Source organism: Giraffa tippelskirchi, chromosome 10, assembly GCF_054371585.1.
Source record: "Giraffa tippelskirchi isolate mGirTip1 chromosome 10, T2T-mGirTip1v1.2.pri, whole genome shotgun sequence".
Taxonomy (NCBI): domain Eukaryota; kingdom Metazoa; phylum Chordata; class Mammalia; order Artiodactyla; family Giraffidae; genus Giraffa; species Giraffa tippelskirchi.
Window position 1 is genome coordinate 92,301,360 of NC_137284.1, and position 16,790 is coordinate 92,318,149.

The 16,790-nt window shown below is 34.1% G+C and overlaps 1 protein-coding gene across 10 annotated transcripts in view; it reads left to right on the forward strand.

Annotated features, from left to right (window-relative positions):
- KMT2E (lysine methyltransferase 2E (inactive)) overlaps positions 1-16,790 on the forward strand; it is a 90,107-nt gene that overhangs the window by 1,142 nt on the left and 72,175 nt on the right. The window lies entirely within an intron of this gene.

Sequence of the window (16,790 nt, forward strand, 5' to 3'; positions counted from 1 at the left end):
CATCGGCCTTAGCTCCTTAGAGATGCATTCTTGCTGAACTGTGTGTTACGAACGATACAGTTTAAAGTCAAGGGGAAATCGCTAGAGTTAGCTTTAGAGTAAGCCCCGTTTTGCCCGTTTCCCCTCACCTTTTAGAGATGTGAATAACATAAGGTGTTCGGAGTTCTGGAGACCTTGGAGAGAATTAAGTGAGGTGCATTCAGCTCTGGACTGGAGACATCAGTACCTAATTGGAAAACAGTCAGTTTTTTCCTTTAATCTCCTAGATGGCCAGTAAAAAGTGAAATTTCGCTCTTTTGTCCTTTACAGATTCTAAAAATGGCGGCCCCAGGCTGATGTTGTGGTAATCTAATCAGCTCGGGTCCTCCACACCCCTTGCAGTGCGTTTGTCTGCAGCATATTACAGGCTTATTATGTTTACATGAAAAGGCTGGGCCTTTTTTCACCTCCCCAAACCGTTTACAAAGATGTGTCGATTTTACTGCAAATTGCAATGCTGTGTTTTAGTTGATTAGTTTTATGGGTTTTTCCTGAGAGGCAAGTAAAATGACACCACGTTTCAAAAAACTAAAAAGCACTCAGGTGTTTTTATTAGAAATTTCAGCAGTGAGGTCAGGTGCTCTTACACATAAAAAAATTATTAGGGGGCAAATAATAGTTTTTGTTTGGTTTAATCCAAGCGTTTTTCATTCAATAAGCTAAAGTAAATTAAAATATTTAGGAAGTGTGCAAGTACAGCCTATTTCGTAAGAATCGATGTTTTAATCTACAGTAGAACGTTTCTCATTCAACTTTTGACCAATTTTGTGAATTTTGGTTTTTGTACTCTTTAAAATTAATTTTTAGGGAGCTGTACAAACAAGCCTAAACCTGTTACTTCACTGGGTGTGGAGGTGCTTGTTCTTGTCACTATTATGTTTTGCATCCATTTTCCCCATATATTTAAGCGTTCCTTAGGAATTTTGTGAGTTGATTGTGTATTTGATAAAGTAGAGCTCTGTGCTTTGCTGCCCTGTAATTGTCTTATAACATACTGTCACAATTATGTAAGTAAAAAAGTAAATCTCTAGCTCTTGATATTGTTCCTTGCCAAACATGTCCATTTATTCACTCGCTATGGGATGTGAAATTTAGTCTGTTTTAGTGGGACTTTAAATAAAAGCCATATCATAATAGGGCCTTGAATCTGGGCAGAAAATGAAATGATGTCACTTAACTTTAAAAGTGTGGATGATTAGAATTCACCTGTCTAGTGGGAGGTCGATCTTTTTTGGCCTGAAGTAAGCAGTGGGATATGAGTGGGTCATTAATGGTATGTAATGACCATTCTGATTGTGGAGCAACTGAAAGATGAGTGCCTTTCAATCCAGTACTACTTAAAGAGATTGGAGAGGGTCCACTCTCTAATGATTCTCTTATTCCATTGTAAATTCTGCTCTAAAATATTTACAGTGGAATAAAAGATATATGAAGCTCGTGTGAATTAGGCTGATAATTTCTAATTTACAAAATAGTAGAAATTACTAGCTTAGGGAGTTTCATCATGGAAGACTGAACACACTGCCTTCTTAAAATCTTTGAAATGTTTTAAGATGAAATGTTGGTGGGTAGTGGGAGAGTTTGTGTAGGGATTTGGGGTCATTACTTACTTGTATTATGTTCTGAGTGAGCATTTCATTCAGATCCTCAACTGCTGTGTAAAGATTGTGCATTTATAGACTAAGTGATTAAGATCTGTGGGTTAAGATCAGAGGATTGGTACTTTAAACTTACTACCTAATGTAGGGAATAAGTATACTCTTAGGAAAACTTGGTTTATGTAGTCATAGGGAATGCTGTCTATACCTGTGTTTTTGTTGATCTTGACCTTGATCAAGTCTAGACATATAAGGCATTTGGATTTATTCAGATCCTTCAAAGAAACAATACAAAGTTGGAAATCATCAGAAAAGATGCCTTCACTTGTATGAGCTTTCTTCATACTGGCCTGTTTCATTGCTTTGGGGTTTGTTTCTTTTTGTTTTGATATGTTTTTGGTCCCTATAAAATGAGTCTGGCTTTTTATTTATTTGTTTGTATATTACCCTTTATAAAAAACATGGTTATAAATGTTTGCTTTTGATTCTTGTGTACTCCAGTTGACTGTGTGTGTGTTTTGGATTGTCAAGGCAAATTTATTAAAAAGGTGAGGCATAATTTTTGTTCAGAGAGTTTTGAAACATTTGGCCCTTGGGGCAAAGCTAGTCAAATGGTCTTTGTTCTTAGGGTGGCTAAGTTTTAGGGATTTTAGTTGTTTATTAGGGATTTTAGTTGTTTATCTGTTTAAATGGTTTGTAGAAAATCATAACATAATTGGAGAGCAAATTTTATTTTTAGAGACTATGTTTTGATCATGCTTCTTTTTTGTTGTCAGTATAAGTTACAGGATCCCTTTGATCTCAATTTAAGTTTAGAACCTTTACAGGGCTTCCCATTTCTCTTCAACTCTTTAGGTCTCTCTGATAACTCTTCTACAATTTTGCCTTGTCTGTTTTCCTCACAGCTTCCAGCCAGAGAATTTTTACCCTATATACCACAGTAAGCCCTAGGAATTCTTGACTCCAAAAATGAAAAAGTGAGGCAAAAAGCCAATTAATGTTAGGAAAAACTCTTCTCAATGCATACTATGGTGGTCTTAGTGAAATTGTAATTTATTAAGTTGATTTCTAAGAATAGTATATCCTTTTTAATGCCTCAAACTCCTAAAGAAGCGTATGGTTTTATTTTTTAAAGTGTATTATTCTAATAGCTCTTCTTTTCTGGAAATTATTGCTGGGACTTAAAATGTGTACTATCACTGTGTGTTTATTGTATAAAATAAACAGAACTTTGAAGAGCTATCAAAAAATTGCATAAAGAATATTAGTATGGAAAGTTAAGAAATGTTATGTTTATTTTTAAAAGATATTTTAATAACACATAATAGTGTCTGTATCCAAGGGAGTCATTCTTAGCAGATAGTAGGTGCTCAATTGTTTGTTCAGTTTAAAGCTTTTGTTTAAGTGAATATGTTTACATCTCAGATATTCAGAGTGATCAGGGACATTCCTTGTCATGTATTAGAATAAATGTTTAATATTTGTATTCTGCAAGACTTTTTAATAGTGAGTATAACATTATTTTTTATTTTGTGATAAAGTTTTTTGTGTTGATTGGCAGAATAACAAGACAGATACTATTTGAGATATTGCTGTGTAAATTTTATTCAGTTTGTAGGCTGGGTTTAAAATTTAAGTGGCTCTCTCTTTTTTTTTTAACTGCCTCTTTTGTAATAATGTTGGGAGGAGCCTCATTTTTTCTTAATATTAAAATATTATTTTTGTTACCTAACAATTTAATATGAAGAGCCGTATTTGTGGTTGAAAACTGTAAAGAAGGTAGTCTTGTATTTTACTCGATATGTATTTTTTTTTGATTTGAAATGAATGCTTGTGGACAGCTTATAAATCAAATTTTATTTTAAACTGGAAAGCCATATTTTATTGTTAGATAAAATTTACATCCTTATCAAATCTCATTGGGTTATTTACCAGAACTGTTTAAGCTTTTAGGGGTATTGAATATTTTCCATGCAACAGGTCAGTCACAGAATTCATTTTTGATGTGTTGCATTAAGATGTCATCAAAACAGACATTATGCCTTTTAATGAATAAATAATTGATTTATAATTTAGTGAATAAATAGTTACGCATCATAATTTTAAATTAAAATTTGTTTTTGAACTTTAAAACTATCTCAAATGTGAAATCTGGGCTTAACATGAGAAGCAAAATAAGTACAGCTTTCTTTATTCTGTTTATACAACTGGAGAAGATTATAATTTTCTGGCAACTCTTAGATTGCTCAATTTAGAGTTAATCCAAACAAATAAACATTTTTGGTTCTGAGGCTTATTATTGAGAAAGATAATATTGAGTAATCATACCTGTGTTATAACCAACATGGGTGCAGCATTTAAGGTATGAGCCTGTGGCAGAAGCTAAGTGTATAATATAACAGTGGGATTGAATTAGTTTTGGATTGTGGTATTTATAATTTCAAGTTTACATAGTTATCTAACATTTTATGAGACCAGAAATTTAAAAAAAAAAACCTTAAAGACTTATGTTGACTTTTATTCTCAAAAGGTATTTAAAACATAATTTTTATTTAAAGGCTTTAATAGAGTTTACTATGATAAATTAATTTAAATAATTTAAATTTTAAAGTTAAATAAATTTAATAATGTTTTCCATTTTTCTCACTGTTTAGTCTGTCAGGAGACTATATATGAGAAAGATACACCCTTCTAATATTTTTTTTTCCCCCACAGATTAATGAGGTGATAGTTTCTGTTTTTGATTTTATAGAGAGATCTTTTGTATTCCTCATATTTTGTATTCCTCATATGTCATTTAAAGAGAGACAACTGTCTAGAATTTGAAAGCTCATTTCATCTTTAATCATGTGGCAAAAAATCTCTTGAGAGATTTGAATGGTTAGGACTTGACTTCAGTAGCCATAAGTTGATGGGGTGGGGGGCAGGTCTGAGGTTGGTCTTGATACATAAGTAACTCTTCTTGAGAAAGTAAGTTTGAAAGTAAGATTGTTTCTTTTGGAATTGTTTGCATTTCTCCTTAAATGCTGCTGCATAATTGGTTGAATTTGACAGGGCCTTATTACATCTTAGCTTTAAACTTCAAACACTATTTTTGAAGCACAGACAAAAGATTAATTTGAGTAGCTACTGTTTCCCTTGTTCCATTTATTTCTACTTCTCAAAAGCCTACTGTTTTAGGATTTGTTTGGATGCAAGGAACAGAAATCAGCTCCAGCTAGCTGAAGTAAACGATTTGTTTTAAGGCTGTAGGGAAATCTCACAGAACTTATTTGAAGAAAGTGCAGTTGGGCCTCACAAGAATTGGCAAGGTGTCAGAGAGCCAGTATTCTCCATCTTGATCCCTCTAATTAGCTGTGACTGGTAAAGGAGATGGTAGTGGTTTGAGTTTTTATGGTGTGTGTGTAGGGGATAAGGTGGGGGGTAGTTTCCTTGGATGGAGAGCAAGAGAAAAACACCTCTAATTCATCTGGAAATAGTTGCCTTTTCCCCAGATACCCAGATGTACCTGGGAAGATTTCTAAAACTAAGTATTATCAAACTGATAATTCTGTTTCTTAATTTAAAAATGCTGTATTGCATGTATATAAATATCTATGTGTATGTTGACCAATTTCCCCAGAAAAAGCAGGGTTTTCATTTTTGTTTTAATTTGTAATAATGTCAAACTTACAGGCAAGTTACATGAATGGTACAAAACTTGCCTTATATCCTTTATTTTTTATAAAAAATCAGATCCCCTGATTTTTTTAACATTTTTTCACTATATACTATATTCTGTCTGTACATGATTAAAAAAGTTTTTGAAACATTTGGGAGTATATTGTATACAGCATGCCCTATTAGAGCCCTTAATACTTTAGTATGCATTTCCTAAGAACAAGCATCCTTTCTTAGGTAACCAGAGTGTTAAATTCAGGAAAATTAGCAGAAATGTAATACTTTTATCTAGCTTATTGGTCATATTCCATTTTCGTCAGTGGTCCCAATTATGCCCTTTATTAGTACTTTTTTTTTTTTTTTTCTGGTACAGTAGCCAATCCAGTATCATAGATTGCATTTAGTTCTTAGGTCTCTTCAGACTCCAATAGTCTGAAGAGAGTTCCTTAGTCTGTCTTTTGTCATGACATTGGCAGGCTAGTTATTTATCCAGTTCCCCTCAATTTGGGTTTGTCTAAGGATTCTTCATAATTAAATTCAGATTTTGCATTTTTGGCTGGAATACTGGATAAGTAATAAGTGTTGTGTTTGTTTTTATTATCTGGAGGTACTTGATGTTTGTTTGCCCACTACCAGTATGTTCATTTTTATTACTTGCTAAGTTATTGAGTAGTTTCTCCATTTTATAGTAAATTGTTTCTCATTTTGCCATTATTAAGTAATTCATAAAGAGATATTTTGAGATTGTGTAAATATTCTGTTCCTCATCAGACTTTCCTCTCCTGGATTTAGCATCTATTGATGATTCTTGCCTGACTAAGTTTGTACTCTGGTGACTGCACAAGGTTTTTAGTTTGTGGTTTGTTTCAAGGTAATTGGCATTATGGGAGTTTTCCTTTTTGGTTTTTCTGTAATGCATGTAATTTGCTTTCATAATCACAACAATAAATTAATTTTAAGGAAGAAAAATATAGATAATTTTGATAGTATTGATAGTATTCCTGCACAGTTTTCCATACAAATGGGGTTTAAAATAGTTTCTCAAATCTGGTCTAATTTTAAATTCAGAACATAAAAATTAAGTACTTAGATTGGTAGTTTTTTTTTTTTTTAATGGTGTAGTTCCGTGTCCTCGTTTAATTTTTAGAGTTATTGTTATATGAACCTTGAGTTACAGTTTATGATTTGCTCCTAATGCTGGGAATTTGATTTCTAAGGCAAGGCTGAAAATACTTATTTTAATTGTGCTGTTTCTTTTCCTCCATTTAAAAATTCTTCCTTCATGTAATTTTTTACAAGTAAAGTATTTTTTTTCTGAACACAGTGAGACAGGTTCTTCTTTTACATGTATACAAGCCAGTACTTTTTAAAAAGTCATTGGTAAGATGGTAGAACAGCAGAGCATCAAACATCTACAACTCTTAGGACAAAGCAGTGTATGATCTTTGGAACCTTGTAGTGAAAGAAATATGTACTCCTCAAAAAATTCAGAAGGGCAAGAAAGGGACAAGCAACAGAAAAAACACACATTTATACTTTGATTACATTTTGATGACACTTTTATCAACTTGGCATATTTCTTTTCAGTGATAGAAAAATCTTGGTAATGAATTTGGATGATAATTTGAATGTTATACTGATTCAGGTCCTGGATAACATATTGAATGAAAATTATTAATTTGGAAATTTTCAGAGAAACTAGGAGAAGGAAAGTGTTATTAACATTTGCAGAGTGGGGATTTAGTTCTATAAAACTTAAAATTCCCTTCTGAGAAAATTAAGATGATCATATTTCAGGATAGTGAGAATTAATAAAATGATACAGTGGATTTGAAGCATTTTAGAGGTACTTTGTTGATTTAAAACTTGAGTCAATTATATACAACTGCATTAAGAGAAAGTTTATTTGTAGCATTACCAAATCTTACCCTGTTGTTTTAAAAAAGTATAGAGTGAAAAGGTGCAAAAACAAGTCCCATGATGAATTAGAAGATTTTCTTTTAGGCCCAAATCCCCATTGTAGACATGTAAAATATCACCATGTTGACTAAAGTTAAGAATCTAGAGTTAGAATTAATATGTGAAATCTTTTCTTTAAATAGTCTTACTGTGGCCCAGGGCCCACATGTATACTTTACATGGAGTGCTTATTGTATTGTGCTTATATTAGTTAGATATTACATGAATCAGAGATAAGTGAATGTGACGAGAGAATTGTTTAGACGAAAGCTTAGTTAAATGCTTTGGAAAACCTGATAAAGACAAATTAATTGCTGAAGAAAATTGTCAAGTTTAGGTATTGGTAAGATAACTAAAAGATTATGGGGAAAAATAATACAAGTCTAGAAGGAAATCTGCATTCACATTGCTCCGTAAGTGTCTAGGTGATTTCTTACCTTGGAATAATCTAAAGCCAAAAACCATGGATAATGCATTAGAGATATGGTTTATGCAAGAATGAGAACCCAGGATTCAAATTATAAGAGCCATATTCAAAAAAATATGTTGGCTTGATGCAAAAATAATGATGCATGATATCCTAAATTAAAAATACAGGTTTATATTATATATTTGTATATAATCTTTCATTATTTTCTATGTTAAATGATGAACTTTGAACTCATGAATTTCTAGTCCCTGGGTTTCCCTGGTAGCTCAGCTGGTAAAGAATCTGCCTGCAATGCAGGAGGCCCAATTCAATTCCTGGGTAGGGAAGATCCCCTGGAGAAGGGATAGGCTACACACTCCAGTTTTCTGTAGCTTCCCTGGTGGATCACTTGGTAAAGAGTCTGCCTGCAGTGTAAGAGACCCGGGTTCGATCCCTGGGTTGGGAAGTCCCCTTGAAGGAGGGCATGGCAACCCACTCCAGAATTCTTGCCTGGAGAATCACTATGGACAGAGGAGCCTGGCGGACTGCAGTTCATGGGGTTGCCGAGTCAGACATGACTTGAGCGACTAATTAAGCACAGCACACTTTCTTATATAAATCTGGATTTCTCTATATTTAACCCAAAAGAGGATGGATCTTACAGTGTTCTGTAACTTTCTTATTTTTACTTAGTATCTTGGAGATCTAAAAATGTTCTTTCAGAATTAGACCCTGGTTTGTCCAGTGGGGTTTATAGGACCCTTCCTAAATGAAATGACAGATTCTGGAATTTAACAGATACACTGACATGTTAAGATCCAAGAGCCCTTGTTATCTTGTGAGATTTAAATTGTACTTTTTTTTTTTAAGGACCTTTCTAACTCTGATAATATTATAAACTAGATTCATTTAATGGCAAAGAGTTGAATGCCCTCTGTATGGAAGCATCATGGTAGCTACTAAGTTTGGCTTGCTGATCTTGTACATATTTCCTGTGGAAAGTAACTGATGATTGTGTTGCCTGATGTCCGTGGGATCAGTTTGTGTGGTTTTCAAATTTCAGCCTGTGTGATATTTAATCTAGAGTGATGGAGATTTTAAAAGACGTTCTGCTTATATATATAGCCTAAACTATCACTTAAAAGAAGCTTCTTATGTACTAAAGTAAGTGGTTCATCATGGATTTGGGGAAAAGTATTTCTAGTTCAGTCCTCGGCTTTACATAGTAATTTTTTTCTCCATGTTCAGATGACTTTTATAAGAGTGGCTGATCAGCTCAGTACATGGTGGATTATTTTTCATTTATACGTAATCTTTTCCATAAAGATCTTTACAGTGAAATTTGAAAGTAAAAGTGGATGTAGCCTGTCTTTTAGCAAATAATACTAGTCACTGTAGCACTCATATCTACCAACTTTGTTCTTGATTTTTTTTTCCTATTTACTGTAAAGTTTCTCAGTGAGTATATGCTTCTGAAAGCTTTCCTGATAGAGATTTAGATCTGTTAGTGTCATGATTCATTTTTGAGGGTGAAATGTGTAGACTTTTTCTCTAAGCTTTAACTGTCTAGTTGTAATACACTAGTCCTCCATTTCTAGATTTTGTTTTTATATTAAAGTATGAAGAGGAGGAAGTTGATCTTTGAATACTGTAAGCTCTGGAATCAAAAGACTGGGAAAAATTCCATAAAAGTAAACAGTTTAAACGTGGAAAGTATTTTCCCTTTTTTTATTCATTCTCTCGCTGACTTTGTAGGTTGTTAAATACTTAGAAGTTAAAGTACTCTTTTTAAAAAATATACTTATTTGGCTGCATCGGGTCTTAGTTGTGGCATGGGATCTTTCATTATGGCATGCAGGCTGCTTTCTGGTTACAGAGCTCGGGCTCAATATTTGCTGCACATGGGCTTAGTTGCCCATGGCATGTGGGATCTTATTTCCCCAATGAGGGATCAAACCCAAGTCCCCTGCATTGGAAGGCAGATTCTTAACCACTGGGCTACCAGGTAAGTCCCAAAAGTACTCTTACATTATACTTAAGATTTTGATAGTAAATATTTTAAACGCTTTCACCATGTATTTATTTTCTTTCACCATTTATTTATTTTTGTCAATTTGATCTTTAAAAAAATTTTTTTAAATTTATTTTTGGCTGCACTGGGTCTTCATTGTTGCATGCAGGCTTTCTCTAGTTGCAGCAAGTGGGGGCTACTCTGTTGCAATGAGTGGGCTTCTCACAGCAGTGGCTTCTCATTGCAGAGCATGGGTGCCAGGGCACGTGGGCATCTGTAGTTGTAGCACATGGGTTTCGTTGCTCTGCAGCATGTGGAATCTTCCCAGACCAGGGATTAAACACATGTCCCCTACATTGGTAGTCAGATTCTTAGCCACTAGACCCCCAGGAAGTCCCATCATTTGTTCTTTCCTGTGTTTTTTCACCATTTGAGTGGCCTTGATACTCAATAGAATTTTGACTGGAATTAATTAAATTATCATTGAATTGGAAAATATAAACTTCATGGCTTTAATTCTCAGAGGCACAACACTAATGTCCATAAATGAGTATCTACAGTGTATTTATGTATCTTATTTTCTCTGCGCAGCAACTCTGCAATGTAGATCTTTCACCCATTTTTCATGAGAGACCCAGAGAGACTGAGGGTCACAGAGCTAAAGAGTGATCAGAAATTTTAAGTCATTTGAAAATCATCATAGCTTTCCATTAATCCTTAAAAAAGACTAGTTCTTGACAAGGTAATGAGAATATACAAATTATTAATCCAAGGCAGTTACTTGAGAAAACTACTCTTAAGATACCCTTGATTATATTAGACTGTCATAACTCATTTCAGGTGTCTCAAGGGCAACTTAATTTTATACACTACTCATTCCCCAGCATATCGAACAGTATTGAGAAAGTTATATGCTCAATAAGTATGTTAAATGAATGAATTTGCATTTATATTATGTTTTGAAATAACAGAATAGTTGCCATGATGTGGAGAGGGCGAATGCTTAACACTCAAGATTTCTTCTATTGTTTGGAGACAAAGTTCTCAACTCGATGGTAATAAGCTGTAAGGGTTGTTGATTGTTGGAAATTATTCAGATGATGACGCTGATTGGTGGAGGTGGGCATGAAAATTGAGAAAGTGAATCTGAAGTACTGGGGAGACACGAAAGACTGGGTGACTAAATTGACTAGAGAAAAGGATTAAAAATAGAACTAGGAGAAAAGAATACTAATAAAAAGAATGGAATGGAAGAAGATAATGTGAGAAGATTGTTAGAAAGTTTGATATTTGCAGTGATGGCAGGTATTTAGAAAACTAAGATCATGGCATCCAGTCCCATCACTTCATGGCAAATAGATGGGGAAACAGTGGAAACAGTGGCTGACTGTTTTTCTGGGCTCCAAAATCACTGCAGATGGTGATTGCAGCCATGAAATTAAAAGACAGGGAGGCCTGGCGTACTGCGGTTCACAAAGAGTCAGACAAGACTGAGCAACTGAACTGGACAACCTGTAGATGGCTAGGAATAGGGAATCAGGAATGAATGATGAAATCCAAGATTGGAGACTAATAATGGGGAAGATTGAACCTTAAAGGACAACCACATTTTCGAGTAATAAGAAAAAAAGAAGCAATTAAGAAAACAATGTTTCCAGAAGGAAATCAATCACTAACATTCTTCAATGGCAGATTTTTTGTTTAAGATACGTTCATCTAAAAGGGGAGGAATGGATTAAATGTGTTAAAGAAAGTGTGGTTTAAACAAGAATAACTTAGGTGGGACTTCCCTGGTGGCTCGGTGGATAAGAATCTGCCTACCAAGACAGGAGGCAGGTTTGATCCCTGGTCCGGGAAGCTCCCACATGCCTTGGAGCAACTAAGCCTGAGTGCCACAACTGCTAAGCCTATACTCTAGAGCCCAGGAGCTGCAGCTGCTGAGCCCATGTGCTGCAACTACTGAAGCCTGAGTGCCCTAGAGCCCATGCTCCCCAACAAGAGAACCCATCGCAGTGAGAAGCCCACATGCACAACTAGAGAAGAGCCCACACAGCAACGAAGACTCAGCACAGCCAAAAACTTAAAAATATTTTTTTTTTTTAAGAAAGAATAGCTTAGGTGATGTCTTTGCCACTTTGTTCTAAGCTTTGAGAGCTAGATACCTCTCTCAGATATAAATATCTCAGTTCTTGCTATAGAGTGAAGTAGATAATCTGTATATCTAACACTTAAAAGTGTGTCAATATAAACCAGTGGTTAAAAAATGTAAGTAATATATTCTTTGGGAATTTAAGAAGGGACGAGATTAATGTGTAAGAGGCCTTATAGCTGTAACAGTTTTTTGAGTTCTCCTAGTTACATTATTTTTTACAGATAAGGAAAACAGTGATCAGGATGTTGATCTGCTGACAAACTTAAAGCTAGGTTGTGGCAGAGATGTCAAAGTTGGGAAGTTGAGACTTCAAGGAAGCGTTGGTACTTAAAGGATCTTTGAAGGTTTAATAATATTTTTATTATTGAGTGGGATGGATATAAATACAGGAAAATGACTAGAAAACTTGAAGGAGAATGAGCAAGGATATGGCAACAATCACAAAAAGACTAGCATAATCAGTGGATTTATATATTGGAATATTAGAATGGAACAAGGTAACCTGATAATGCCAAGATTAGGAACCAGTTATTACTTTGAGCTATTATGCTTTTTTTAAAATGCTTTTTTAAAGAGGGCAAAATTAGGAAAGTAGAGTGGGCTTTGAAGTATATTCAGTATTTAAGCAAGTGTTCTAAAATAGAGCACTGAAGCAGATCCTTTATGTATATATTTTTAAGATCACATCCAGACCTACTTAATCAGAAACTCTGGGGTGAGGCCTACAAATCTGTTATTTTCAACTCCTAACCCCATGTGTATGAAAAGGGGCACTTTGTGGATCTATGTTTGAGAATCACTGGTTTAAAGGTCAAGTCAGAATAAGAAGAGCAACTACTTAGAAAATTATTCTGCTAGCCTAGTCTAATAGAATAAAATGTAGACAGTAGGATCAGAAAGATTTGTTCAAATCCTGTTAATTAGATTTGATGCACATTGTTTTTATATAGGGAAATGAGAGGATTCAAGTCTCCGTCTAAAAGAAATGACTGAAAATAGTGATAGAAGGAATACTTAGTTCATCATGAAGAATGAGAACATTGTTTTGCTTGAGAGTAGGATAAAGAATGAGAGAATAAAATTATTGCCAACTTTGTTTCAATCAAAAATATGCCCTTTCCTGATGACGTACTTTTTGTAGGCTAAAAAAGCAAGAATGAACCAGCTTGATAGTCTGTATAGGTTGAGAGACTAAAGATAAATGCAGGATTTTAAGTGTTTATTTTGATTTTTAGTTGTTAACCTTAGTACTACTTTTTTATGAGTGCTTTTGTTTTTTGCCTTTGAATAAGAGAATTCACCAATGAAATAAGTTTTTCATGTCACATGTTGAGTTAGTAAGTATTTCCTTTTAGCTAATGATTTTCAAACTATTCTCCAGAAATTCTTAGGTTTTTAATGAAACTTAACTGGTAGGTGGGAGGATGTATAGGCAGGGACATTTCCCTGCCACCCTATTTAACCACAGACTTAGCAAATAATGAAGTAAAAATGTTTGCTGTGCCCATTAGCAAGTATCATTAATCACTGTGACTACCTCCCATTTGTATGTGTCTGTAGCCTGCTTGACACAGCACTTGAAGTTGACGCTGGCAATCATTGGGAAAAGCATAGGAGAGTAAAACTCTTTTATCCTAGAATAAAAATAGATGGTTAGATTTTTGTGTAAGATTTTATTTATTTGCAGGAAAGTTTCTATCAGTATTCAAAAATTGAAGGTCACAATTTTAATGTCTCTTTAAATTTTTTAAATTTTGAGGTGATTGTAGATTCACATGGAGTTGTAAGAAATAATAGAAATTCTTTGTATCTTTTCCCTGGTTTCCCTCACTAGTAACCTCTTGCAAAACTGTAGTACAGTATGAGCACCATATTGACATTGATTCACACATTATGTTCAGATATCCCGTTTTACTTGTCCTTGTGTGTGTGTGTATAGTTCTTTTCATTTTTATTACAGGTAGATTCCTATCTCCACCACCACAGTTAAGATACAGAACAGTTTTATCAGTGCAAGGATCCCTGGTGTTAACTCTCTTAATGCCACACTAGTCTGTTCTCCATTTCTATAATTTGTCATTCAAGAATGTTAGATAAATGAAATTATACAGTATGTGTGACATTTTGGGGGTTGACTTTTTTTTTAGTCAGCACAGTTTCCTTGAGATTCATCCAAGTTGTTGCATGTATCTGTAGTTCATTCATTTATATTGCTAAGTAGTGTTAATGTTATTTTCCCATTTCGTAGCTACCACATAGAACGTGCAGCTTCAGACTTTTCCTTTTAAATCTACAGAACGTATTGTCTCTCATTTTCTTTTGTTTGCTTCCCTGTTTTCTTTTAAATTACTGTTGTAAATAACAATGTTTGTTTTCTCTAACTGGAGGAAGGTTTAGAACCCATTGAAGTATGTGGTAACAAGTATAGTACTCATTACTTTTGTACATAAAAATAAGATATTAAGGAATTGGGAAGATGGATTCTTAAATTTGAAGATTTATTTTTCTTTTGTGTTTTTATATCAAGCAGTACATTCTAAGATACATAGTCGTGGGCCACATGGCAAGTAGAGAATGGGATTAGGTAACAGTTTAGAATGAAATACTTCCCTTACTTACATACTGGAGTATGAACAAAGACTAAACTCATTCTGAGAATAGTTTGTGTGTGTGTAGGAAACAGAAGTTGTACATTTATACCCAGAGACTAACCAGATACTAATCACTGAATTGCATAAAGGCTAAATTTTACTAGATTTTACATTAGAGTTTAGCAATATCCAACACTTTAAGGAATGATGAACACTCTTAAAGTAATAGCATGCATTAAAAAACTGGATAGTATTGAAATTATTTTAATTCAAGGTTGTTTTAGGGTGGTAATAGAGGAGTATACCAGTAGCTTGACAGGTTGAAGAATTGGTGTTTAGAATAGCTTTTCCAGACCCTTTTAGAAAGAGTGGTACCCCAGACAAATAGTTCGGTATATCATATTCACTATCAACATTTCTCATCATTATGGTATATTTGTTACATTCTGTGAACCAACATTGGCACATCATTAACAACCAAAATTTACACTAGGGCTCACTCTTTGTATTTATGTTGCTGTTTTGTTTTGTTTTTTCTTTTTTTTGAGCTCTTCGAATCTCTAGTGAGCTAAAGATAAGGTAAACTGGGTTGCAAAGTAAGCTATTGTGGAGTACTGCCAAATATTAGCTGATTTGAGAAAGTGCCTCGTTCTTAACTATAGGGATGGGCTGGTGCTTGTTGGAAAGTATCACAAGGGCTGGCATTGGCTTATTCTTTAAAGAATTTAATCTTATTAAAGCCAATCTTGTTTTGACAAAAATTTTGTACAAAGGATTTCAAGGGCCAGATGACTTAGTTATTTTAACCATTACTCTGTACAGGTTTTTATTTTAAGAAAATAATTGAAACAGTATGTTTAGAGTTTGTAATAAAGAGGTTTGGCTGTTGGCTTTTTAAGTGCAACTACTTCTATCACATTCTCTGAATTTGCAGTTCATTACCAGAAACATCCTTTCTCCTTTACTGACAAAAATAAACTCTAGAATAGATCAGAAATTCTTAATAGTTTAATTGATTTTTACAAGTATAATAGCTGAGAATTGTTCTACAATACTTTTTTAAAAAAATTATCATTTTTTTATATATGATAAGATATTGAATATAGTTCCCTGTGCTATACAGTAGGACCTTGTTGTTTTTTTATGTACAGTAATTTGTATCTGCTAATCCCAAATTCCTAATTTATTCCTTTCCCACCTCCCCTAAATTTGTTTATGTCTGTGACTCTGTTTCTGTTTTGTAAATAAGGTCATTTGTATCATATTTTAGCTTCCACATATGCCATATGGTCCAATACTCATCTTTTAAAGACTTTTCCTAAATATTTAATTCCTTAGAAATATTATCTGGTAATCATAGCTTATACTTAACTTAATGCCACACAGAATCCTTGAAACAATTCAGAAATATGTTCTGTGATTATTTCTATTTACAGATGAGAAACTAATGCTTTAAGAGAATAAGTAACCATTATTAGTAAGTGGCAGAGTATGAAAACTAAAGCATTGCTAATTTGATACTGAATTTAGTAGTAAAATACATAGTGAAACTCTGTGGAACTCTCATACAGAAACAGAAACTGCTTTTTGAACATTGAATTTTATATATACGTTTCCATTTTTCAAGTAGGTCCATCTGCATTAATCCTGACTACCAGAAGAAAGATTTTTCTAAATGAAGAGTTTATTTGCACCAAAACTATCATAGTGCAAGCTGAATAAGGAATTGAGTATACTTATGTATACATTGTTGCTGTTTAGTCACTGTCATGTCTGACTCTTTGTGACCCCGTGGACTATAGCCCACCAGGCTCCTCTCTCCATTCTTCCCAGGCAAGAATACTGGAACAGGTTGCAGGCGGATTCTTTTCCACTGAGGCGCCAGGAGTAATCTCAGATTTGGAGCCTGGTTTCCTTAACGTTTGGGTTGCTTTCAAGCCACTAGCAAGGCATATATTTGTTCCTGAAAATAATAGGGAATTTGAATATTTTTATCCTTCTTGTGTATGCTTTGTACTGTCACTGAAATGCTCTTTTAAGCACAAGAACAACAAAGCTCTTTTAAGCTTTGAGCCTGTGCATCTTTACTAATATTTCATAGTGTTTTAATGCATTGTTGTGGGATAGGTGTAAGTTTATGAAGTAGATGAGGTTTAGGGGAGGGGGGGAGCTAAGTAGATTTTGTTAACTGTAATGAGCCAGAATAAATGTAGTCCAGATGTTCTGCAGTGAAACACTTACATAGTTATTTAATTTCTCTTCTTGAGAGAGGCAGTTATCAGTTTCTCCCCCTCTAGCTGTAAATTCTATATTATTTATTTTACCAGTCATCTGGCAAATTTTAATTTCAGGGAAACTAGTGTGTAGGTTC